The 27,075-nt window shown below is 39.4% G+C and overlaps 1 long non-coding RNA gene across 1 annotated transcript; it reads left to right on the plus strand.

Moving 5' to 3' along the window:
* On the plus strand, positions 327-16,712 carry LOC110394322. Its single transcript, XR_002435550.1, has 3 exons — positions 327-406; positions 4,923-5,031; positions 14,475-16,712. It is a non-coding gene; the product is annotated as an uncharacterized LOC110394322 (long non-coding RNA).

Raw genomic sequence — 27,075 nt, forward strand, 5'->3', positions numbered from 1 at the left:
AAAATCCTAATTCCCGTTACGCATTTGGATCAAAACCAACTGCTCTTAAAACAGTAAATCATTGGGTATATGTTGCTGAAGTTATTCTCAAGTTTATCAGGGTGTTGTACAGAATAGCATCTCACCTAATGAAGCTGTCTACAGATGACAGAAGTATTCACTTTTACTTACTTCAGTTTACGTATAGCATGGTGCAGTGGAAATGCTAAGTCAGGGCTTGAACCAGTGATGGAGCACCTGGTGGGAAGGCAGGGCCTACCCAGGGGAGCTCAGGTGCATGCTAGGCTCCTGAGTGACTGGAAGGGGTGGAGCCAGCATCCACCCCTTCCCAGACCTCATTTAAGAGCTGGCAGTGAAGGCAAGGGTATTTTGCTGGAGATCCCTGTATACCTGAGGCATTCTGAAGGTAAGCAGATTCTTTCCTTTGTTTCTGTGCCTGCGGCTGTTGCAGTTGGGCGAATCTCACTTGCTGCAGCCTGGGACTTGGCTACTCTGCTGTCATTGCTGTGCTTTCCATTGTGTTACACGTGGGAAGGAGGGAAAAGTAATGTTTTTTCTTAAAGTGTGGGAGGAGGGCAAGGAAGATAAATATGTTCCTGATGAAGCTTTTGATTTCACAGAAACTATTATCTTCTGGCGGAGCTAACGTTTTGACTGACTGATCATTCCTCTGACTCTCAGTTTATACTGCAGCTCTGTATATTCGCTTTTGGTGCAACTTTTCTGTATAATGTTGTGGTTATGTTTCCTTACCGACCATAAGTGAATGTGTCAACAGTGACTTTAATCTACTCTACTAAATCAATGGCCACCTTAATCCCCTTTGTAATCAAGTTGAGTTTGACGTCTGCAATGAAGAAATCAGTAGACCACTGATGTTTCAGCAAAGATGAAAAATAATATATGGAAAAGCAGAACAAGTTATACATCTGAGGGTGAAAATGGCCTTAGGCGAAACAACTCCTCCAGGTTTAGAACACCATTCCTAGAGAAGTGGTGATTGCTACGTGTTGGTAAGCTCAAGCAGATTTCTTGGTGGCTATGCACTATTTTTTATGGGTTATGTGACAACGCTTAAGTTGCTCTCTTTGCCAGTGTGCTTTGCCTCTGTTTCTCAATTTGATGCATTTTCTTTTTTTTTTTTTTTCCCCACTTGCCTGCTATTCAGAGCTTCTGCAGTGTTCTGAGCCTGCCAGCATTTCCTCCTACCTCACAACTTTCTCTTTTTATCTTTCTCTTTCTTCTGGCACACTTCTTCCTTTCATGCAGAATTCTACACCTTTTGAATTGTTATCTTCTGTGCTAATTGTGATACTTATCCTTCCTTAAATCTCATTTATTTTTCTAAGGGTCTAATAAAAAAATCCCTTAGGCTCCAACAAAAACTTTTGATACTGGCTGATGCTTCTTGCATTGACATCAGCAGCCCCTAGAAGAGTCTTCTAAGCTGCTTTTTTCTTAATATCTTAATTCATTAAACTGCAAGACCTTGGTGGTGAATAGTCTTCTTGTGTTCTAGCCTATAAGCTGTAAATATTAGTCGTGTTAACTAATGAATTTAGTAAGCGTTAATGGGCTAATGCTGAGACTGGGAATGGAGAGATGAGTTGCAGAAGTGAGACCCAGACAGGTTAAAAAAGAAAACTACCTACAAGCTCTGTGACCAAGGGAACAGAAATCTTGGTTTACTGTGGCTTTTTATTATGTGGTTGCGTTATCATCTCTCAAGCTGAGTGCGGGCACTGGCTAAATGTTGTCCTGAATTTGTAAGAGTCTGTAACAGTCTGCATAGAGGGATTCTTTTAACTTTCTAATTGAACGTATGTTCAAAGTTGGTCTGCAACTTCTTTTCCCAAAACTTTTGGGAACTGAGTGCGTTTAAGACTCCAGTTCCTCTCTTCAAACTCTCACCAGAACTGTCTGAGCAGTAAATGTTAGGAGGACTCACTAAGGTAGTGACCGCATGACTCCTTTTTGTCTCAAACTAACATTTGAAAAATGATGGTGATATTACATCCTGGAATGGATGAAGGATTGTCTACAAAATTCCTATTTGTCTTTTAGTGTAAAGTGTCAGTAACACTCAATACATACTCTCTGAATTACACATACACTGTCAGTATCCATTGTTCTTGGGCCTGCATTAAAACCATCCTCGTGTGTCAGAAGATACAGAGAACAAGGTTTATTCTTGTTCTGCATGTCATATGTTATGACAGTTTCACTCTATGCAAACAGTGACAAAAACAACTTCATAAAGTATTAAAGTATCTACCCTTTTAGTAGAAACTTATCTTTGAAGTGTGCTCTCATAGGATTAAGAAGCGTGAACATTTTAGTGTGTAAACTATGCAAACTGCAAGAACACTTCCATTTTTGGAAACGATGAGAGAAAAATCCAGACTTGTAGACACTCAGAGTAGTTATTTACCTTTTGAAAGAGATTCTGCTTAGGTGAGTAGTGTACTCATGTGAATTTTGCAATTATTGGACACTTTTGGGGGGTATGCTCACCTTGATTTGGGCACTGATTTTGAATGATGAGATCACGAAAGGGATTTGGAAGAGTTTGAGTACTGATAGAGAGTGGGGAGGAGTGGGTAGCTGTTGTGTGGAGCAGAAAATGAAATACAAATGCTTATCCACCCAAGAATGCTGTCTGTGAAAACAGAAATGTCTGGTTCCTTCATCCACAGATTTTCAATATCTGATGAATGCAGGTAATAGCACAGAATTGAATTTGTCTCCATTCCTTGTGCTGCCTTGCTACATGTTGGACTTGAACGCTTTTGGCTGATGAAATTGCTAAATCACTATCCATTGTATTTGGGAAGTTGTGATAGCAAGATGAAGTAGTCATTGACTGAAAATGGGAAATATAACTCCCATTTTTTACAAAGGAAGAATAGGAAAACATGAGGAACTATAAGTCAGTCAGTGTCACCTCTGTGCATGGCAAGATCATGGAGCAGATCCTCCTAGAAACTATCCTAAGGCATATGGAAAAGTGGGGGGAATTGCTGGAAGTATGAGTCTTCTGGTGAATGAGACTTAAGCAGACCTGATCAATGTGCTCTGTGGGCAGCACTATCTTGAAGTTCCCCTAGCAAGGTATTCCTGCTATTCTCAGCTTGTGTTCTCTCCACTAATGAGAGGTAAGTTTCCCTTGCAGAAAGATTTTGTAAGCTTCAGGGATACAGGAATGGAAGGATTTAAATGGAATACAATGAGAAAAATGGGTCTGTAACAACATCAAGACATTTCAGTGTTTCATGTGTATCAGCAAGCCTCAGCTGACCTCTGCTCCATAGCATGCAGTGTCTGTTACTTTAGACTATGCTGGGGTTGTGATATCTGTGATGAAAAAAGTTTCTCCAGTGAGAAATAACCTAGGGCTTGCTTCTGGGTATGGTCAGGTAAGTATTCCGTTCTTTAGAAGAACTCAGCACTGCGCACTTCAAGAAAGGATTTAGGTAGCAAGGACAGGATTCAGGGAACTATTGAGTTTCTTCCTCTCTCTGGACAATAAGCAGATGCACTTTCTCATTATAGTGCTTTGTTGTTGCCACATTAATCTGAAACATGGAAGAAAAAGCCAACAAATACTAAGGGTGATATGGGATTTGCTGATTTCTTTTTTCATGAAGGCAGTTAGATTGCTTCAATCCAGCTGGGAAATAGGAATATTAAAGTGTACTCTAACCTCTGTTTTACCTCAATGATTCATAAAATATTGTTTCTTTGCTTTAAAGTATTGTTGCAGTACCGTGACTACTCATTTCTTGAGAAAGGAGCCCTAAGTTGGATGCTAAGACTAACTTATAAAATTGACAGGAAATCAGAGATTTTTTTTTTTGAAGCTCAAATGTGATATTCTAGCCCTAGATTTTAGAGCAGAAGTTGAAACTAAATCTAAGAAAATAAAAGACTATAAATATAAAACTTTCTAGAGCCCTTCAGGAGCTCTCAGTACAAACATTACTTTTGATGACTTTGAAAATGGAATCTGGGTTATATTTTATGAGTTGATGCATACAACAGTAGCTATGGTGTGTGACTAACATCAGTTTTCTAGAGAAAGCCCACATCCCATTGGTACAAAGACCTACTACCTTGAAATAGTATTGTATGTCATAATCTTTATCACTATGAAACTGAAAGCATTTTGTTAAGAACAGTGGCAGCAAAGAGCTGGAACATAATCTTTCGTGGAATATAATCTCTTTCATTTTAATTGAGTTCTTCACTGTACTCGTTAGTTTCTGAGTTAAAGTGGGCTACAGAAAGGCTTCTTGCCATGTAACTATGTCAAAGAAGCAGGTCTTTAATTCATGAAAGCAATGATGCTCTGCAGTACGGTTCCACAGAAGTCAGCAGGATTATCTTGGATAACCCCAGTGGAGGGTTTGCTCCATCTGTTCACTGTCAGAAAGACTTAATGCAGGGCTGATATCATTCTTCCTGGGTTCACTTTACTGTATAGTTATTAAGGGTGACCTCATACCATTCAGCTCTAGATGTGTATGATCTAGTCACCCACAGCTGAACCCAGCGAGTCTGTGCTCCTCTTGGTCAACAGGTCAGATGAATTAGACCCTTCAAGTGCTTGTTCCAGAAAGCTGGATGAAATATGAAGTGCGGATCTCACCACTGTGAAAGAAGGCAGACTACACGTTCATTAAGTCTCTGTAGATGGATATGAGCTTGTTTTGTTTGAAAACAAAATCCATGGTGCTATGTGCCTTGTGATGAAATGGTGATGGGCAACATCAATGCCCTTAAATTAGAGTTTACCTGCATGAGCAGATCCTTGGCAGCTGTTCTTGCAGGAGGGTTTAAAGTTAATGATCAGGGCAGCAAATACTCTGCTAAATTCATGTCTAAATTCAATTGTCCCTTCATGCTCTTTCTTCTTTTCACAGCGCAGCTTTGAAAAGGCGTGAAGGAGAAGCAGCAGTTTTCTCACGGGGATGTGACAGTCCTTGCCAGGGCTGTGAGCTGAGACAGTGACTTCGCTGCTGTAGGAATAAGGTGAGGACATGTTTGCAAGGACAGATGTCAGAAAATTGCAGCTTGTCCTGCATGTGCCATGAGCAATGTCCAGTCCTGGAGTCAGATGCGCAGTGCAGTGGTGCAGCTTGCACAGCCTGTCTCCTCCTCTTGTGTTACAAGCTGTTTTTCTGGAGTTAGTTGCTTGAGGCGGAGGGAAAAAATTAAATCCTTCAATCTTTGTCCAAAGATATATATTGTATTAGTGTGAAAATTAGTCTGTCTCAGGAACTGGGCAGTAATCTAAGTTAATCCAACATGCAACAGTGAAAAGAATACAGTGAAAACAAAAAAATGAACAGTTTATTTCTGAGCAAAGGCTCAAAGATACTGATACCACTTAACATTCTCTCCTTTTCTGTAAACGTCTGTTCCATGAGAACTCGGGCAATGTTTTAAATCCAACTGTTCAGTCCAGTGGAGCTCCAGAGGCATTCAGCAGTTCTAAAATGATGACTGTGAAACATGATAGCAATATGTCTTACTGGAAAAATTCCCTGTGATACCTTTTGTAAGTGGATTTGGTATGCAAGAAGTGTCTTGGAGCAGGATAGAAGCTTTCTCATTTTTCCTCCTCTGTAATACTATGTGGCAAATGTCTGCTGGAAGGCTTGTGGGAACTTGGGAGTTTGACATAAAGTTGCACAAATGTGTTCAAAAGCTTTGTACAGCTTCATTTGGAATTTGGGCTGTGAGTTTATGATGGGAACCAGAAAACTTGCCTTCTTATCTTTTGATGTGAATGTTTTGGAATACCTAATTTGAAAAGTTAAAATACGTCTAGGATTAGGAAGAGGTATAAATACATTCCTGGATTTGATCCCCATGCAAGAAATTAATTACAGGAAAGAATCCTTTGCAACAACAGCTGTCGTCATGTCTGTTTGCATCTAGGACTGCTGTTTGTTGCCATTCAGAGGTACTTTCAAACTGTTTTACACTGTTGTGTTGATTAAGATGCTATTTTCATTAGTTTCAGCTCACATATTTTAATCTAGATTTTTAAAGAAAGTGATTTTTAGCAGATAATGGAACGTGGGCAGCATGGTGAAGGCTACAGGGAGCTCATTACCTTTTTCTCAATTCATCAGTCATTAATTCCACTTCAAGCTTTCCTGTTGCTATAATGTACATTGTCAGTGTAGACAGTGTCAGACTTAATTTTTAATATTCAACAACGTGCCACTTTCCATACCTAATATAAAGGTAGAATGCAATTATTGGCAGAATTAGAGTACTTCAAAAAGTTTAAGTAAGTGGGAAAAGGCTCCCTGAGGAGGGTGCGCTTGAGAGTGTTTGAAACAGTAACACAAATAACCTTGTAAGAGTGAAGAAAAAGACAGAGAAGAAAAGGAATGATGTGGAACTTGCTTTCCTCATATTGAGAAGTCACAGAGTGAGTTAGATTGGAAGGGACCTCTTGAAATTTCCAGTCCAGGCCCCTGCTTCAAGGAGGGCTAACTTCAGTGTTGCTCAGGGCCATGCCTAGTTTTGTTTTGAGTATCTCCAAGGATGGAGACAACCCTCATGGAGATAAGCTTTTCCTTATATCTACTAGGACTTTTTCTTGTGGCAACTAGCATCTGTCACCCTTTGTTCTGTTGCTGTGCACCTATGAGACAAGTTTAATTCTGTCTTCTCTCTATAATACCCACTCCCACACCATTGGGTAGTTAAAGGCAATAATAAGATTCCCCCTTAGATCCTCTCTCTTCAGCAGGCTGAGCCAAATCAGCCTTTTCAGCCTCTTGTGATACTTCATGTGCTCCAGTCCCCGGAGCATCATGGTGGCCATCTGCTGTGCTAACTCTGGCATGTTTGTGCTGTTCCTCTATATGAGAGGATCAAGTGGGATACAGTACTCCATATGCTGTTTTACAAGTGCCAAACAGAGAGAAATATTCTCTTCCTTTGACTTGCTTTTGCTTTTATTTGCTGCGAGGACTCACCGCTCACTTGTGTTCAGCTGGCTGTCTACCAAGACCCATGAGTCCTCACCTGTAGAGATGCTTTCCAGCTGGTTGAAGTCTAGCTTGTGTCCACAGTGCAAGACATTCCTCACCATGTAAAAGTCTTTGTATTTGCTGAACTCCAGGAAATTTTTGCCAGCTCATTTCTCCCATCTCTTAAGAGTCCTCCCAAACAACAGCTCTGCTCTCTAGGGTACTGACTTTCACTTTTGGTATCATCTGCAAAATTGCTGATTGGAGTCCTTACTATTGGCCAGGTTGCTAATACAACCTTTAAACACTATTAGCTCTAGTACCAAACCCTGATGAGTACCATGAGTAACTGTCCTCCAGTTGTGCTTTTTAAGACCTACTGCTACTCCCTGTGCCTAGGAATTAAAATAGTCATCCACTTGCCTTTTAGGCAGTCCATCTGGTCCATATCTCACCAATTTGTTTATAAGGATACTGAGAGACATGCTGACAAAATCTTTGCCAAATCAAGGTGCAAGACATCTACTACTCTTTTCTTGTCCTTTCTTGTGTCTTGTAGAAGGCAGTCAGGTTTGTCAGGTATGATTTTTTTTCTTGGCAAATCTGTAGCTCTTCCCAGTCACTCTCTTTCCTGTACATAACTGAACTGGTTTCCAGTAGGATATGCTCCATAACTTTCTTAGGACTTGGAAGAGTCTGGCCTGTCATTTCCCAAACATCATTCTGGCTGTTATTGAAAGTTCGTATAACACTTGCCTTTTTCAAGTCACCAGGAACCTCCAAGCCCTTCCAAAGACGAGAGGGAGAACGTTGATAATGACATTAACCTGCACCTTTGGATGTACCTTGCCTGTGCTTTGGATATAGTAGTCACTAACTAGATCTTCTACTATGACTAGTACTTCATCACCCAGACTCCCCTCTAAGCACAGACATGTGGGAGGACTGGGAGAAGACATTGCCTAAAAAGACTAAGGCAATGAAAGCACAGAATACTTGAGCCATTTCTATGTAGATAATCAGTACTCTCCACACCCAGATACATTTACGCTGGTGTACTCATTACCTTATAACTACCCTCCTAGTGCACACAGAAGAATCAAAGGGAATGCATGTAAAAAACCTTGTGCCCTTGACAACACTGTCTCCTTGAAACACTGCAGGTGGACAGCACATATAGTAAGGCCCTCATCTGGGATCAGGCAAGTTCCCCAGAAGAAACTGGTCTTAACTGGTTTATGACTGGGCTATGCTTTAAAATGTCACACTTTGGTCAGATCTAGAATTGAAGAGTCCCGCCAGGGAACTGTAATGAAGGCTGCTTATAAGTCAGCACTCAAGCAGATGTGTGCAGAGAAAGGTATGAAAGAGAGCTACCAACTATTAGAAAAGCTGAAGTATAATCCTGACACAGTCCTATAATTCACACAGCGTATTAAGCACTGAAATTCTTATTCCTCATTTCCTTGACAAATGATGCACCAAGAGCAGAAAATAGCTAATATGAATCTTATCTCAAAACTGCGCTTGCAATAGTAATAAGAAATGATGTTAATGTAACTCACCCTTGTTATGGAGGACTAAAGAGGATGGCTTGGACTACAGGTGCAGCGTGCAGTTAGTGAGGAACTTTGCTATGAAATAGTGCTTTAATCACAGGTATCCATATTTTTTTGCACTGTTTAATAACCATGGTTGTTTTGTGATACTCAAAATGGCAGAAAAAATGCATCTGGCCAGTACTTCTGGCCATTGCAGGTAATTTTATACAAATAAATGAAAGAAATTTGGTATGGAAATAAGGCTATAGAACACTTGCTTACAAGCAGTGTGTTCTGGCTATGCTTAGTGCTGTTCTGCTTTACTTGAGTGTGGACTCTTGCAGAAAGCACAACATGCAGAAATCATGGGAAAAGGAAGATTTTGTTCCTAAAGAACTCTTTGCTTCTTATTTTCTGTCTTTTGATCTCATTTTTCATTTACTAAGTAAAATGTTATTAAGCTAAATAAGCTGTAATTAATCCAATATCTGACATAACCCTTCAGTTGTCTTTCATGCAGCTCTGAAGTCCCTCATTCTCTTAAAAGGGAGTAGAGTCTTTCTAATTATTGCATTCTTCTGTGGTAAGGGGTTGCCTAGCTGTCAGTGCAGAGATTGTCTTATATATTACTTATATTGCTTATATTATATATACATATAGTACTAGTTATCTGTCATTTCACTTGTTTCCCTCAAATTCTGCAGGATCCTAAAAGCTGTATATCCTTACAGGTCTTATCTTCCGTGGAAAAAGTATTCTTTACTCTTTACTGCTTTGTTTTCAGCACCTCTGTTCTTTTGGTATGCTAGCCATTCTTCAATGCCTCTATTCATCCAGATTTTTTTCAGTCTTGTGCTCAGTCTGGTACTTTTTTTTCCCCCCATCACTGCAGGAGCCAGTTTGTTCATCTCTGAAAACTATCCCTGACAACAGTGTTAGTATTTTGATAGATGGAGTATGCACACAGGTTGATTCTCTTCTACTTGCAATGCTTCTTCTTGAGTGATTTGTTTCTTCTTCATCTTACAGATTTGCTGATTCAGTTTAAACTTCTTATCGTTATTATGCATTTTTACTGTTTGTTTCAGATCATTAGCTGCTCTTGGAAGCAGTTGTGCCATTACTGATGGCACCCAGGCTAAACCTCCACTGTGATGAAGTACTTCCATATTAGCAAAATCCTCTCTGGAGATTTGTGCTAAAGTTTCTTTTTTTTTTGTTTCTTTTTTTTTTTTTTGTGGGGCATTCAGTGATTAACTTCCATTTTGAAGCTGCAACTCCAGAAGAAACTAGGAAATGTTATTCATAGACTCTTCCTTAGGTCAATATTGAAAATATACCATCTATTTCACTTTGGGGACGTGTATTCTTCTAGCTCCCAAACCTGTGGGTGTGTATGAGTCCAATAAGCAATCTACAGCACTGTTCCCAGCCCTCTTTGCTGCTTCTGGGAAAAGAGTCTGATATCTTTCTATAGGTCAAAGTTGGTGTTTTCTGCTGATGCCCGCTCACTAATCTGGCACAGGTACTATGAGCTTTACAGAGACCTTTCATTTGCCCCTCTGTTTTTTTTTTAAGCATTTTATCATTGATTCTTATCACATGTGATAGCGCTTGATAAAGAAACTCATGGGAAAAGAAGGTTTTTTTTCTCTGAGGATAACATGTCTCTTGTTTGATATTTAGATTTGTTTTTAAGACCTTTGCTTCAGTCATTCCTAATGTTGGCTGTGCCTCAAATGCCTGTGCCTTTACTGTGCCCTTCTGTGTTTCTCAGATGCATGTCTGGCACATTGTCAGTGAAATTCCTTGGGGGGAGATATTTGTATTCTGGGCTATGAACAGGATAAGTTGTTGGTGAAACTTAGCAGCTCTCAGTATGTTTAATTGGCTTTCTTCAGGTGCCTTCAAAACTCTTGGTTTTACTCTTTTCCCATGTATTTTATGGGCATATCCTTTCCCAGTCCCTTCAGTGAAGCCTCTTTGGACATGTTCTTTAGAGTGTATGAGTGCTGTAGCCTCCTACTTAGCTATATATACTTGTCCCTCTGCATCCAGCTGGCATGTTTTGTGTGTGTTATTGAAATGCTCTTTAATTAAGAAGTGCTTAAATAGTGCTGAAGAAATCTTTTCTGTGTTTAAAATGCACATCTCACTGTATTCCAGCTGGTTGCTGTGTTGCTAGCATTGCTTCCTGCTTTCCATCCTTTGCAGATAACATCAGACACATCTTTGTTGCATTTTCTTCCTAATTTTGCTTACAGAAGCTTATATCTATATATTCTGGAACTTTCTCTAGGGATCTGCATAATGGTTTCTTTTGCTGCTAAATATATGTGTATCTGAATATATGTTGACGTCAGTGGTGTCAAATCCATCCTAGTAGATCTTATGGACTTGCTTTTTAATAGTTATAACCTGTCTGTTTTTTAATAAGAAAGTCTTTTATGACCCCATCTTCAGGGAAAAGGATCTTTAAATTTGTCTCTTCATTTTGTTTCTTCCTTACAGCAGTTTTTTTTAATAAGTAATACACAGTGCTCTAGACTTGCATTTTCCATCTTTGCTGATGTTCTGTATTATTTTTTTGTGGAATACAGTATATTCTCACAATAAAAAAGTAGACAAGACTTACTTCAAACAACTGGCTTATGAAGAGACCTTTGTGGGGATATCATGAAAGTAGTGAGTGAAGTTCTGCTTTTGTTGTCCTTAAAATCCATGAAGACCTTGTGTGCTTGCCTTTGGCATTTTGGTGCATTAGAGAAATGTTTTTCACAACTGCAGATGAGTTGTAAAGGAAGTCCAGATTCTCAAATATCTTTGAGATCCAAAGTATCTCCAAAAATCATTCGAGTAATTGCTTTTTGTCATAAAGAATTATAGTGTAATCACACACAGATAAGGCTGGGAGAGAACTCCAAAGCTGGACAGGATCGCCCAGGGCTTCTTTCAGTCCAGAGCTGAATGTTCTTAGAGCAAATACTTTTTTATCACATCTGTTGCAAGGAAAATATATTTTAGATGTCTTGCTTGAAATATTCTGTGAATGTGTTGCTCATGTACTTTACTAAAGTAGAATCATCTTGGATTACAAGATCAATATGAAGAAACAGGTTGCTGAACACTGTCTAGACAAACCAGAGGTTAGGTGAGAATGTTCATGAAATGGTACGTTCATGATCCTAGGACTTGAATAGCACATAGCAAAAGAGTAACAATGAATTTCAAGTGGGAAGACTTCAATAAATCCATAGGTGTTGCCTGGGAGGCAAGCCTAATGGAGTAGGGAATTTTAAGAATGCTGGCAGTTACTTAAAGGAGAATATTAATAAGGCTCTCTCATTGTAGAGTAGGAATAAGTCAGTAAGATACCAGTTTGGCTAAATTATGAGCTTTTCATTGAGTTCAAACACAGGAAGAAAGGATAGAGGAAGTAGAAACTAGGTCAGATTGCTTAGAAGGAGAATAAAGGCATTGCAAGAGCTCTCAGACCAAATCAAAAAGGTTAAGATAAAAAGAAATGGCAAGGTGCATTTGTTATGATCAGTCCAAATGTTGGTACTTAATACAAAGAAGGTCTGGAAAAACCTGAAGCAACAAATGCTTTATTCTATTTTGTTCTTCATTTGCAATTGGATGGATAACCTTATGAATACCAGTGCCCAAAGGATTGAGGGTCCAGCCTAGAATGCAGCAGAGGGAGTTTTCAAATGTTCAGGGATATGCAAAAAATGAGTCTGCAGTTCTACCAGCCATTACTGTTTTTCTTCTGAGAGTGACTGGAGATTATATACCTAGTTGCAGCATGGGTGCTAATGAATAATGGTCTAGAGAAGATGACTGGAGACTGATCAGTATTCTGAGACCAATGTAGCATACTAGGATTTCATAATGAGAAGTGAGATATTGTCAGTGAGGTTCTCTAGGGATCTGCTCTGAGTTTGGTTCTGTCCATTGTTTTTGTTAGTGACATGTGTGATGGAGAGGATATGGAGATAAGATCCACTATCAGTACACTGTAATGCAGATCATAATTTAATCTTGACAGAATGGAGGTATGATCTAAAAAATGAGAGTACTACTTAATAGAGAACGACTATATGTTTTTATATATTGCCTTTTGAGAAAGGGATGATTGTGTTCTAGCTAAGAACAGCTAAAAATATGGCCCACAAGAAAAGGCTGAAATAGTTGCTAAGGAATGAATGCTGAAGAGAACAAAAAATCTTTTTTATTTAATTTCCTTGAGTTTTTTCTTCCTTTTTCATTTAAAGAGGGAAAATATGGGGGAAAAGATAGTGTCTTCTCTAACTGCATTTTGAAAATGGAAAAAAGAAAAGGAACTTTACAGGTTTGAAGACTTTCAAGCTGAGCTGTGGAGACTCCATCAATCTCCATCAGCTGGTTTAAGGGTAGGTTTTGCAACTATACATCAGGGATGCCAGTGGGGCTCCTGCATTAGGCAAGGAGATAGACAGTCAGTGTCCTCCTGGATTTCTTCCAGCCTAATTTGCTATGGTGTGAGTAAATAAGATATTTATTTACTAGTTGGAGGCAGTTACTCTTCTTCATACTAACCCCATATTGGCTTGTGAACTGGACAACATCAGGATGAATAGTAATACTACTCACAGTAGTCATTTGTTGTTGCCCTGTTTTTAATTTCAGACACTTTGTCTCTGAAAGTAGAGGTAGTACCACATGGCATAGCTGACTGCTCTTGTACAGACAACTAGTGAAATTTATAAACAAGCAAGCCTGTGACTGAAAATAGTTTAATTCTGGGGAATACTTATGGGTATATATTTCATTCTCTGCAGTGATCTCTTCACAGTTGACTAATGAGTAGAAAGATGTCTTTATGCTCATAGTACAGAAAAAACTGTCCACATTATTAAATGAAATCAGTTAAATCAGCTTTTGAGATTTTTTTTTTCCAATGTTCTTTTTGCTTCAGTATTGAATAGATCTGAATGAGCATTTTGGGCAAGATATGATTGCAAAAGTTGTGTGTTGGCCAGGGAGTTAGAAGAAACATGTTTATTGTCTTACACCTACTAATTGTAGAGGGAGCATAGATTGTTCTGTTAGATTCTAAAACAGGTGATGTTAAAACAGAACTTGATATGTTCAATGGTACTGAAACTCTCCATGAGGCAGAATGTTTCGGTGCTGTTCTCTAAAAATATTTGTAGATAGCTTCCTAGAAAGAAATGCTGCTGGAGGTTACCTAATACAGATGAACTGAAGGCCTTCAAACACTGGCAGCTAAATAACTTACAGGGAAACAAGGAAAAAAGAGGGAAGCTTGTTCCTAATTGTTCTCGAGCAATGAGTATTTCTAATATCTGGGATGATATTCTCAGGATAAATGCATCAAGTTTCAGTGCTTGGTATTGTTACATGTAACTTGCATTGTACAGAGAATGTAGCTGTATTCAGTTGAGGATGCAAATTTGAGTACAATCAGAATGTGTAATCAAATGTTTTTATATTTTAATATGTTATTACTTGTGGGAAGTTATGAATAATGCAACATGTGAGAATACCTTTAACACTGCTGCTAAAGAAAATCCATTTTTTAAAATCTCAGGATTTAATGAATGCAGGGATGTGTTATTCCTTGCAGTCATTATTTTGAAGATTATGCCAGGTTATTAGATTTGATTAAAGGATTTTACGCTTGGCTTGCTTGAGAGTTGAGGATTAAGCAATAAGGAGCTTTCTCCGGTGCTTTATCTCTGAGCTTATCATTTTGGTACTGCAGGGCTCTGATTACTTACCGATTTTTGTAAAACATACAGATTTTGTTCATTTACAGCTTTTTAGATCAGTAAGAACTATTAAGCCTGCTAGATAATATCCTGGCTGACAAACCCTATTATGGGCTAGGTTTGCTCCTGTTGGCCTGACTAATCTATGTCCTTTGTCATTACAGAGCACTCTGTTCATATGGCCTTCTCAAGGACTTCAGTGACTGTAGGGATTGAACTCTCCATTCTCTTAATGACGAAGCAAAAATTGTTGGGATCAGAAGCTTTTTTTAAAAAATTACCTAATATGAAGGATTTAACATCCTATAACACGACCCAGAGATACGGAGAGATAGCAGCCCAGGCTTGACTGTGTTGACTTTCTACCATCCTGTGGAACTATTTCCACTCTACCTTTGCACAAGACCAAGCTTCGCCCAATGCTATTTTCTAAAGATCGTTTGGAAGAGGAAAGGAAGAATCCAGTTGCTCACTTTGTTACAGTGTTTTTCGGGCTAAGAACAAATGCATTTCTGCTATATGGGAACAAAGGTCATGAGTGCAGGTCTTTGTGTCCCCTTTCTAATGCAGTACAAAGGTGGCCAGAAGAGCATGAACAGAGTGGGAATATCACCGTTAATTACCTTACTGAGGAGGGAGAAACATCCCTTGGATGGTCCTGTTTCCCATGCATTGTTAATTGTGGCTGTAAGAGATCTTCTCCGGGCCAGTGGGTGTGCCCGGCTGTTGGGATCCTTTTGATCCCATGCAAAGTGGCCTATATAGCAGGGATGTCCAGATGGAAATGCTGTTGCTTACATCCGTCATGATTAAAACTGCAGCAGTTCCACTAGATGCTCAGCTGAAGACTTTTCTTGTCTTCTCAGATACTCTGTCAAATATTGTGTCAAATTCAAGGATGTGGAATATGTTCCGTGTTGATCTTTAAAGCTGCTGGAATCTTCTCAGGTAAATACAGATTTTGTCCATGGTGAATGACATCCCCTTCAAGATCAGAGTTTGTGACTCCTGAACGCTTTCTTGCATTTGCCCTTCAGCTCATTTCCAGTGGTGGGATGAGATGAATGGAGGACTTCGGAGTTAAGAACAAAACAAAACCTCTGTTTCTTCAGATTAACCTCCCACAGACAGATGGCTGACAGAAGTAGCCCACAGGGTTGCCCAGTATATTTTCCTGATACAGTAAGACCCTGCGTACTTACAGATTCCTTGGTATGTTCTCTTGAGTCTGTGGGCAGGTGCTGACTTCAGTATTAAATGAAGCGTACAGAAGCAGATAAATACAGTTGCTGAGCTTTCACAATTGTTAATGCATTTAATTGTTTCTGTCCCATCTGACTTGATGTTCCTGCTTCAGTGTTTCATTTTTTTTCTAGCTTTGACCTCTTTTCTATATCAAAGAGCTAGAGAACAGATACTGTTCTTTGACTTTTTATTCCCTGAAGTCAGTTCATAATGTATTCAGCCTAATAATTGTGTGTTGCATTGTGCTTGGCTTATCTTTCTTCAAACAACTCTTGCAGAAATTGCAGTTCAGTCTTGCTCCTGGTGTTCTGGTGCTAGTTCTCATTTAAAAGTACTTAAATCCAGATTCAGCAGAAAACTGTAGCCCTTTTGGGAGTGCAGAGAAAGCTCTGGGCTGCACAGCTAGTGTCAGCTTATGATGTGAGTGATGTTATGGGTGATGAGGGGAGATAGGTAACGGTAATTTATAGGAATACCAGTGAAGAGACCTACAAGTGACCCAAGATGTTTCTGATGCTGTTCATCATGGATTATGCACCTTCCATTGCTTTTCTTACTTGCCTTTCCTTGCCAGGGCTCTTGAACTTGTTTACAAATCAGCATTAGTAGTGATGTTTTGGACAGGTTAGATGGTACAAGGGTGCACATTTCAAAAGGAGCAAAATGCATTGCTCAGATGTTGAATGCTCAGTTGTCCTTTTGTAAGCTTGAGAGACACCTGAGCAACCTGAGAGAACACTGAAGAAATTACAGTGGCTGATAATGTCTGAGTGATGTGCTTCACTGGTGCAGTTTTGAAGAGTTGATGGTTGAACTAGATAATCTCAGAGGCCTTTTCCAACATTTATGGTTCTATAAACCCTTCCTAGCTGAAACACATAATATTTGCTTTCTTTTTCTTTCTTCCTTTATTCTTTTTTTCTTCTGGTATTATTTTAATCAACCAGTTAACTTTATTAAAATATGAGTTGTGTTCAGAGATTAAATGTCTGTCACCTGAATTAACTTTAGGCAAAACCATTTTATTAGTGTTCTTAGACCTCCAATCAAGAGAAATGATAGTAAATCATTAATATATGTTCTACCATTTTAAAAATTAAATCTGTGCCATGATGTGTTTTACTGTTTTATAGCTATTATGTGAAGCCCCTTGGGATGTTCTCATAAAAGTTGCCCCATAAATTTTATATAGCCTTGTACTGCATTATATTTTATTGCAATATTCCAGGTTTCAAAAAACCTCCGGGGCATCATTTTTTTCCTTTTTTTGGGAAAAAAAAATTGTTTTGGCAATTTCTGGTGAGAACACTTACAGTTTGCAATTGTCATCTCTGTTCTCAGTGACATATTGCCTTCTGTCATTTTGAATGGAAAAAACTTCAGTCAAAAACACACTAAGGGAGACAGAGCTGCAAGAATAAGGGAGGATCTCTTTTTGTATGTATTTCTTCTGTACCTGATTACATATAAGTTGGTTTATCATTGCCTGTTTTGCCTTTCCACTGTGCGTTACCATTTCTTCCTGCAGTTTAAGAAGATCCAAATTAGTGAGACACTGGCACAGGTTGCCCAGAGAGGTGGTGGATGGCCTCATCCCTGGGGACATTGAAGGTCAGGCTGGACAGGGCTCCGAGCATCTGATCCAGCCATAGCTGTTCATTGTAGGGGGGCTGGATAAGATGACCTTTAAGGGTCCCTTCCAACTCAAATGATTCTATGGTACAGGAGAAGACAGAGGCAAACGCTGAGTACAATCTGAATTCCCCCAATCCCAAATGATTGCCCCTGGAGAGATGCAAGACAATGCTGGAGTGGCATCCAAGCTTGGGAACATCATCCCATTTCTACTCCTGGCATGAACAAGCAAAGAGATGCTGATTGCTTCCATATTCAGAGGGTTTGTAGACCCTAAGGAGGAGAGGAAGAATAATCTTGTGGATGTTAGCTGGAAACTTAGTCCATGGGATTAATTTCCATAGCTATTAAAAAAAGACCAATATTGAGATAACATTGGAAGAAAGCAAATTTTCAAATACATTTTGGCAGCTTAATGATGCAAGGCCTCTGTGTGCTTTTAGTATGGAGATGCTATAATGTTCTGGGATGCTTAATGATAAAAAAAAAAATAAATAGAAATGACCATATGGAAGAGTTCCTGGAACAGCCATCTTTTAATGGCAAGCTTGCAGTGCCCGGGGCAGCAGTGCCTGCAGGAAAGAGGGTTCTTCAGGAGAGTGGTTCTACTGCTGTCTGTGATTTCTGGATTCCAGAAACAGCTGCTGCTCCTTTTGCAAACCTCAACAAGAGGGGGAATGCAGAAATCTCAAAGAATGCTCAAAATAGCTTTTTGCAGATGTTAGGGAATACTGAGGAACTTTGTCTATACTGTGAACGCTATTCTGCATGGTATCAGCTGCTTCTTAATGTGGGAAATGAGTTTGTCACTACCGCTCTCCTTAAGAATTTAAATTATCCTTCGTTTGAATTACCTGGGGGCAGACAGGCGGAGGAGATGCATTCCAGGACTTTCAGTTTCTCCAGGGGCCTCTGTAGCTTTTCCTTTAAAGTTTTACTTGCTGTGATTTCTACTTATCAATTAAAATGCCACCCTGTTTTAAAGATGTAGGATCATGGGGAATTCTTGAGGGAAAACATACTTTCAAAAGTGTTTCATGAATTTTGGAGCTCCTGATGTTTCTGAGATCTTGTCACTTTGCTTCAGTTACTTTTTTTGGCAGAACTGGAGATATGTGCAGCAGGGGGATTGGAATTGGATGATCTTTGAGGTCTCTTCCAACCCAGGCCATTCTATAATTCCATGTTCCAGCTAACCCTATCCATCTCAGACCTAAAGGACCTCTCAGAGTCCTCTGAGCAAATTGCTTGAGAAGTAATCTCTCAAGTCTTGCCTTTTCAGTGATGTGTGTATCTTCTGCTCCCTTCCACATCTGATAGAGCTATGATCTAATTCAAAGAGTGAATTAAATTGGGAAAGGAGAAATGCTCTTGATACGCACACACTTGTAATTCTGCCTCCTGAATTTTTCCCTTGGCTTCTGGTTCTGCTGTTGTATTAGGTATTCTGCCTTTCCTAAAGCCTCCATAAGCCCATTTACAGTCACGCTATTTGTTCTGCTCGATTCTGTTCATCGTTATTTTCCATCCTTGTCAGCAATTTTAATCAGAGTGAAATCAGATTAAAACTATGTAAATATGCTAATATGGTGGCAGCAATTGAATGGCTTCTTATAAATGATTCAAAATCAAACATAGCTTCCTGTGCCTTGCACAGCTGCACCTTATTAGCTTTGATATTTCTGCTTGTCAAATACATTATATTGCCACTTACTTTCTTTGCAGTCTGACTTACCTTTCTCATTGCCCTGTGTTTATTTCATATCCTTCCTGAATCGCATTCCCATGTTTCTGTCATGACAAAGGTAGCTTTGTAAAACTGCTCCACAAATAGCACCTAATCGCTGTTCTTATGCATCATAACCTACCAGAAAAGCAGGTGATTGGCCATGAACAGTTGAACAATAATGGAAAGACTTAAATCAGGAATCCTTGGCATCCATTTTACAACCAGCAAGATGGGAGGTTTCAGTTCAAACTTTAGAAATTACCAACTAGCAAGATGTAAGGATGCAAGGGAAGCACAGAGCTGCCAAATGTCCCAGTGAAGTGTTTCAGTACCACAAAGTAGTTACAGGGTTCATTTTATTGCCAAGCTTAATTTGGTCAGCTTAGAAGTATGACTTCATTTCGTACTCCTGACTAACCTAATTATGGGAGCAAAACATTGAGCATTAGCAGTCTCCAGTGGAAGCCTAAATGAAAGAGACAGCCCTGATCCCAACAGAGAAACTGGCCTGTTTTGTAATTCTGGCAGAGTCAGAGGGAGTGGGAATAGATAAACAACGTGTCTGTTTTGTGCTTGCAGCAGAAGTGCTTGCCCTACATGGGCCGATGTGGGGAATGCAGAGGTTGCCGAAGGATAGGGCCTCTTGACAGTTTTCTTCAAGAAGACAATGCTGTTTTCTGATATGTACAAACTGAGTTACTGAAGGAACTGTTTGGAACTTTGTAACAGAAAAATTGCAAATAATGTATTATTTTGTGTGTCAGAATTTCTATGTTTAAGAAAACTAATTTGTCAAATCCCAGAGGCAAAGGTTTTTTTTTTTTTTCCCCAGGTATTAGCACTTCAGAATAATAGGAGTTCATAATTTTAAGTATCACTACCTTTCTGTGAAATCTATGTCCCTTGGCTTACTGTCACATGCTATTGCAAACCCACGTGTTAAGTTTGGAAATGTATGTAGAAATGCTTATTTGTAGAGACTTTAAATAATTTCATGCATGTTGTGGTCAGAGTTGGCTAGATCTCAGCTGGAGTGTTATGAACATGTTTTGCTGAGCCATGAAAATGATGGGCAATCTAAAGAGACCGTGGAAGATGAACTATGCAAGGAGAGGCCTTGGAAACGTGATCCAAGTCTTCTGAAAGTAGGGAGTATGAATTTCACCATCTCTAGGAGGTGATCAAGTAGTAATCAGCATAACCCACAGAAAGTGAGATGCAGGTTAGGAAGGCATACTTTCAGGTTAGGAAAAGGTCATCTTGGAAGGAGTTTAGAATGTGGAACTAGATGATCTTTAAGGTCTGCTCCAAACTAAGCCATTCTATGATTCTATGTAATGTGCAGCATTTGTCACTGGATGTCTTTGACCTGTGCTTGCTCGAGCGTTGCTTGGGTGGTTGAAGTGCAGCAGATCTTTAGCTGGAGCACAGCTTATAGGTTTGTCATAGTCCTTTGTTCTGATTACTGCATTAAATAAGGTAGTTATTAAATATTAGACCATAACAAATCACAATGACTTATTTCAAATAAAACACTACTTAAACTAGTGTCTGGAATGCCAGACACTTCTTCCAATCAGTTCCTGATTCTAGGCTCTGGATAAATGGCTGGCAGATGAATTCCACAAGAAACGTGGAAAATATTGGAGAGAATAAATAACATGTATTTCATTTCATACAAGTTGGTACTTGTATGTTTCATGTCAAAACAAATGTTATAAAACTGGGGTGGTTCTCACATCCTGAAAAATAGTAAATCCCTCTTCACTCAAGCAAAAATACCTCTTATTGCCATGTACATCAGATGCAGTCTCATTGAAGGTGATCTCAGACAGACAGTGACCTTCCACAGCAAGCAGAGCATGTACTGGAGAAACCTTACGATGCTTTGTCTGGTTACATCAATATTGCATGCAAAAAAGAGTTCTTAAAGAGGTAACCCAAATCAATCTCTCACAGGGATTTACAGTCCCAGATGATGAATCGTGCTTATTATACAGGTGTGGGAATAGTCTTGATGGCATTGCTATTTGCTCATGAAATCAGGAACTTGTTTAGTGTAAGTGTGGATAGAAAACTGGACAAAAAAAGATTAGCCATTTTCTATCCTAGTACGTGTGTACGTACAGCAAACAAATATACAATGCAAGAATGCAGGATTTTCATCTGCATTAAAAAGCTAACAGAAACAAATCAGCGTGTATAGAAACAAGAGAGAAATGTAATTAATGCCTCTTAGGGAGCACTTCTTCAAATAAGAAACCTCCGACAAAAACCACACCTGCAAGATAGTGAGTAATGTGAAGCATTACTGACTGCCTTAGCTAATGGAGCTCTCAGTACATAAAAGGCTGAAGCCATGCAGTTTATTGAAAGTGTTAAATAGTTCAAGACGCAAAAACACAAGCTGAGCTGAACTTGCTGCTCAGCGTTGCCAAGCCATCCTTAAAGGAAAGATTTCAAAGGCAGATGGTAGGAATCCTCTGGCCTGAGTCCTATTACGTTCCCCAACCCAGGGCAAGACTCTGTTTTAGAGTACGTTTTCTAATGGTTGTCCATATGTTATCTGTGAATGAAAGGGACAGATCTGAAGATATCATAGAATCATTAAGGTTGGATAAGACCACCAAGATCATCTAGTCCATACATCAACCCATTACCACCGTGCCCATTAGCTTATGTCCCTCAGTGCTATTTGCACATCGATTCAAAGCTGTTTTGAAACAACACAGAATAAGTCTTGGGCACTGAAGTGCTCTTATTCCTTTCATGAACATCTTACTGAGTTGGATCATCCAGAAGATGTTTATTTTTTTATACACATTTATTTTGTAGTATTTGAAGATTTGAGTAGGAGAAAAGCTGTATTTCAAACTCTGCCAGAAATCATGAGGTAAATGGACTTGGCATTCCCTCTGTCAGCTTTTCACTGAAAAATACTGGAAATTTCAGCTTTGATTTTTGAAATTTTCTTTATCATTGTCACATACTTATATCCAAACTTGCAATCTCAGTAACACAAAATAGTGATATATACTTTATTTTCTTTATCTCTTGTATGTCCCAAAGATCCAACTGAAGGGACTACCTATGAAATTCAGGACTGGTTTAAATCCAGTTCCCTTACAAGTACCATTTAGTTTTTGTCTGTAAAATATCTACTCTTCTGAGATTCAGTTTCATATATTGTACTTTTGGAAGAAACACATCTGTGAATGAGCAGCAGTAGTCAAAGCAGCATCTCAACCTTGACTCCAAACTTTACGATTATTTTTTTTTTTAGTGAAAATAAATAGAAGCAGTAGGAAGAATGTAGTTCTAGAGCCACTACTCAGGATCCATAATCAAGTATTTTCCCTGGCACAATTACTAATAGGGTTCAGCTAATCCTTTGGAAGTGTTTTCACTGCTTTTACTCAATTCATTTTTCATTTTTATTTCTATTTTACTCTCCTTGTAACAACAAAAGTCTGATTTTTCAGCATGATCCATTTAAAAGAAAAAGCATTTTAATCTGATTATACAGCTCAGGGAATTAACACAGTGACATGTGAGCAGAAGGATGCTTTCTGACATTTTGTTGAATGGGATTTTTTTTTTTTTCAGGTGGGATTTTTCATTTTGTAAAGAAAAAGTATGAAAGGACAATTCTGGGGAAGAATGTATGAGAAGAGAGGATTAAGCACATGGTTGAAATGGGTTAATAACAGCCAGGCACAATAGCTGTGTGGGAGCTTATCAGCATTGCCTCCCTCCTTGAATGCAGGAAAGAACCTGGATGCTGTCACTGTTCAGGTGGGGATGACTCCCCAGTACTCTAATGATTCGTTTTTACTGGTTTTTAATTAAACCATGGAACTGTGAGGAACTTCAGAAAGGAAGATAAGGGTAATGCTGTCAAAAGTGATGAGTGACGCAGGAGGCCAGCCCAGTTTTTGATGTCACAAAGGGACTCTGAAGCTGATGTCTTGTTGACTTTCAAGGAGATTAAGACCTGATGAATGTTGGTAGTTAACCAAGGCAGTTGTGTTTATGTCTGTTAGAACGGCAAAATACGCAGGCAACTTACTTTGGCCAGGATGAGAATGTGCAATCATAACATAATATTTTTTCTAGTATTCTTTCAAAGGCAAAATTGCATCTGCAATACAGCTGCACTACAAAGGTTTTGTCAGCACAGCCATTGGTCGCAAATCACAGCTTGCCCAGTAGTTGCTTGAAATGAGTATTACAGGAACATCTGGTGACAAACATCACTGCTATAAGCTTGTTCCTCCAAAAGAAACCCTTCTACTTTCACAATTTTGGCAGTAAAATTAAGTAAAGGCCTCTATAGATTCCTCTCAACCCAGTTCTCCAGTCTGTCCAGGTCTTGTTGAATGGCAGCACAGTCTTCTGGTGTGTCAGCCACTCCTCCCATAGATGTTTACGAGAATGATATTGCACAGTAGAATAACAAAACAGATAATGCTAACAAGGTGAGAATAATCAGTTGTTACATGTGGAAATTAAAATAAGGGATGTTTCCTTGTAAAGAATTTAGTAACTTACTTCTATACAGTCTTATCCTAGTCATCCCAAATAGCCACATTTTCCGTGCCACAATACATTTGCTTCAAGATGTTTATGGTATTGAGGCTTCAAATTAATTTACAGTTTTTCACATTCAGTACTCTGGTGTCTGCACTAAAACTCATGCCCTATGACAAAGATGCAGAAAACATACAGATTAACTGGAAGGTGACAGTGACAACTCATCTCAAAGTCAGCTACCATGTTCCTAGTCTGGTTCAAATGAGAAATTGAGTGATTTAGCTTTGTTTCTCCCTCTGTAAGTCAGACTAACTTGTTACTGCTTGTGAGTTGCCTATTCAGAGGCAGGAAGTGTAGGAACATGCCCGTGTCTTCAAATCCTCCTGTCAAAACCAGAATCGAGATCAGTTTAGGCATGGAAAAGACAGAGAACTTGGTAAGTTCCGTATGATGAGGACAAAGGAGAAGGAAAAGGAAGTGGTAGTAAGCTCACAGGCATATCTGTGGGGCAAGAAGCTGCTCTGAATGTGAAGGCAGCTTGAATGGAGTCAGCACAGTGATGCTGCAGGTATTAATCAGAAATCTGGGGGCATGAAAGCTGGCTGGAGTGAACACGAGGGAAGAAGCTGGAAGAGACTGTATTGTAGGCAGATTGATGTAGGGCCTTTAAAGAAAAGAGTGGGAGATCTGTACTTGATCTTGTAGAAAAGAATACATGGGTTCAGTTGGAGAAATAGTAGAAACGGGATTTATGGGTCTCTTTGGGCAAGACTGGGGCTTGCTGTGTGTCACTCCAGCCTGTCCTGTTTACCCACACTGAAATAGGGATCTGCTAGGAACGTAATGCAGACAGGACAGAGAACAGAGGAGGTGCATGCGGGGCAGCTGGGATAAGACTGGTATAAGTGAGGGCAATGAAAAAGACAGTAAAAGAACTGTCAAGATTCCTGAGCCAATTAATTGGCATCTTTTTTGTTTTTGTGTAAAATCTAATACTCTGAAAGAACAGTCTCCATGTGATGGAGAAGGGAACCCTGCAAATCGATTATCTATCTAGAAGAGAATTTAAAGCTCATGCAAAGGCAAAATTATATCCCAGCTGCTCTGCCACAAGCCACTGAACTTACAGTGAAATATGAAACTGCCATTTTTGGCCAGATTGGATTAGTGAACCAACTGCAACTATTAGTTAAACTTAAGGCACTGTAAAATAGTTACCATATGGAAAATAATGTGCTGTTATATAAGAGGTAGGTGTAGTTGGCATTTTTGATAGCTAATGGCTCTGAAACTCATTTTGTAAAGCAGAGGGAAAGATTATGAATAAGAACAAAATTTCTAATATGTATGTTTTAACTTTGAAATGATTTAGAGATCACAAAGAAAACACTTTTCCCTTGGTAGGAAGTTCTTCCTGTCCTGTGCTGGATTCTTTCTCCACTACTATGCCATCTTAAATAAAATGGAAACCGCATGTGAAGCGAACAGATAGAGTTTGTGTTACAGTTCCATCCCATTTTATCTTGCTGTGTCAACTTTCTGTCTGGGAGATAACAGAGGGCACAAATTTTCAGGGTCATTTTGTTCAACTGGAAAAGAGTTTTTCAAAAATACTGCTGTTATAATCTGACATTGTTTCCATGAAGACGGAGCAAAACACTTTCATCCATTTATTAGAGATGTGTCTAGCTCTGTATCTAAATTTGCTGCCTTGAATGGCTTGTTGTAGGGCAGGATAAGCTGCCTTAGGTAGGAAGAGAGGCCAAATGGTGTGGAATGGGGAACTGTAGTTAGCACTTGTGGAAGTGTTGTAGTTAGTGAGTTTTGCTCTATGACCCCCATAGTTCCTGGGATTTCCACAATTATTATTAGGTTTGAAGACCTGGCTTACTGACTCCTCAAATTATTAATGTAGTGAGAATTTACTGTGTGTTTATATTTCAGAAGTATGCTGCTGTTCTCCATAGGAACACTTTCCACAACGTGGATCATGTAAAGAGCTTGATTAGTTTTCCTCATGTTTCTGCTTTGTTTCGATATCAGATCGATAATGTGCGGTTGAGAGCGCTGCAGTGGGATATTTATTGAGTTGCAAAGGCTGTTTCTACTGTATCAAAAAAAGTAATAGAAACATTAGTCTCACATCCAGACTAAAAGTGAAATTCAGTGTAAATGTTGAATTTCAATGGATAGTTTCTGTGATGCTTGGGGAGAAGGTCGCAGCAAAGCTCACAACATATGAACTCCATTGCATTTGCCCAATCTTATTGCAATGCAGTGATACGATTGCAGTGCAAGACCAGCAGGAAGGAAGCAAGGAAGTATCCAATCTTGTAAGCAAAGAAACATCTCCAGAGCTTGCGTTAAATGAATCAGAGATAACAGTTGTCTTCTGGACTACGAGTATGAGGAAATATTAAGTCACCTGTGCTGAGCTGTTCAGCTGCATCTCAGTCTGTCTGTGTATCACAATGAATCTTGAAATTGATACTTAATTGTTTTGCATACTTTCACATCTGAAAGATTAATTTAGCAAACAGAATGACAATTACCTTCTGGAGACCTGCAGAGGAGCAGCATGATTTCCTTTTCAGTAGAGCTGGAGGCCAGCAGGTTCTATGTCTGTGTTCCTGATAGTGCCTGTTTTATCTGTTTAATACAAGGTGATGCATGGGGAATTCGTGATGCTGAAGGTCTGGGTGACCTCCGCCTTCTGATATTTCCAGTGGATACAGGAGATGGGACTGGGATTACGGTCTCAGGGTACTGCTTGCTGCATCCTTCTCTGGAGCTAATGGTATTGCTCAGAAGTTCCTGTATCACCCTTCATACTTTGGGCTGATTCTTTTTTTGGCGACTTTCGGCAGGTTACTCAGCCCTTACTCAGCTCTCTCTTGAGATGGAAAGTCCAGCAGCCTTTCGTCTGCTGTTGAGCTCATGTACACAACGCATCTTCAAGTACTTGGTTCACTTTTGCTCTTCAGAGTTGATTACCTTGACTTTCCTGTTGCTTTTAGTAGGTGGTAAAGTTGAGTTTTCCCCCAGAAGCCAAATTTAGAGTCCTAATTCCTTCTGCCTTTGACACAGGGCTTTGCTCTCCTGTAACACCACCTTCATGAAGATGCTCTCTGTGCCAGGCTGTCAGGTCTGCTGTCACTTCCCATGAACCACAGCTTCCTTTGGACCACTTCTCTCTATCTCTGCTGTCAGAGTTGGATGCCCCAGACTCTATTATGAATTCTGAAGTAGACTGAATGCTATCATCCACTAGTCCTTATACACTGCGTTACATACCAAAATGATTTTGGGGAAGCTGCTTTTCTTGTTGCTTTCATCCCCTCCTCAGCATTACTGGAACCTTTAGAAAATCTACTTCTTGGTATAGAAATTATAAGCACTTACACGGCACTTAGATTCCAAGAGCAGCAACGAAAGTGGTTGTGTTTCAGCCACTTGTGATGGTGAGTTCTGCACTCTGCATAGAAATGAGGATGCAGCAATGTGTATGTGTTATGTCTTGGGAAGGAGCGGAGGATGTCAGAGTGTGCTTTGGCAGAAACAGGTTCAAATCCCAGCCTTGCCTGGTTGTTAACAGCACTTTCTTGTCCTTGTCATCCTGAATC

Source organism: Numida meleagris, chromosome 2 (genome assembly GCF_002078875.1).
Source record: "Numida meleagris isolate 19003 breed g44 Domestic line chromosome 2, NumMel1.0, whole genome shotgun sequence".
NCBI lineage: Eukaryota > Metazoa > Chordata > Aves > Galliformes > Numididae > Numida > Numida meleagris.